Consider the following 316-nt stretch of genomic DNA (forward strand, 5'->3'; position numbering starts at 1 on the left):
TTAAATCTATTATTTTTAATTGAATAAATAAATTTTTAAAAATATAATAAAAAGATTTATATATTTTATTTTTGTAAAAAACAAAAATTTTAATGTAATAATTTTTTTTAAAAAAATGAAAACATTAGATATAAAACTTTTGTGAATCTATTTAACTATATACTCAGAAAAAAATCTTATTTATATATAATTTTTTCTCCATATTACTAAAGTTATATAGCAATGGTTCCTTGTTGGCTGCGTCTATCTTTGTTAGGAGCAGAAAAGTGAACAGTGCAAAATCTTTTCTATCACTGCGGAACTTTTAGAGTCTTTA

Source organism: Arachis ipaensis, chromosome B08 (assembly GCF_000816755.2).
Source record: "Arachis ipaensis cultivar K30076 chromosome B08, Araip1.1, whole genome shotgun sequence".
In the NCBI taxonomy this organism is placed as follows: Eukaryota; Viridiplantae; Streptophyta; class Magnoliopsida; order Fabales; family Fabaceae; genus Arachis; species Arachis ipaensis.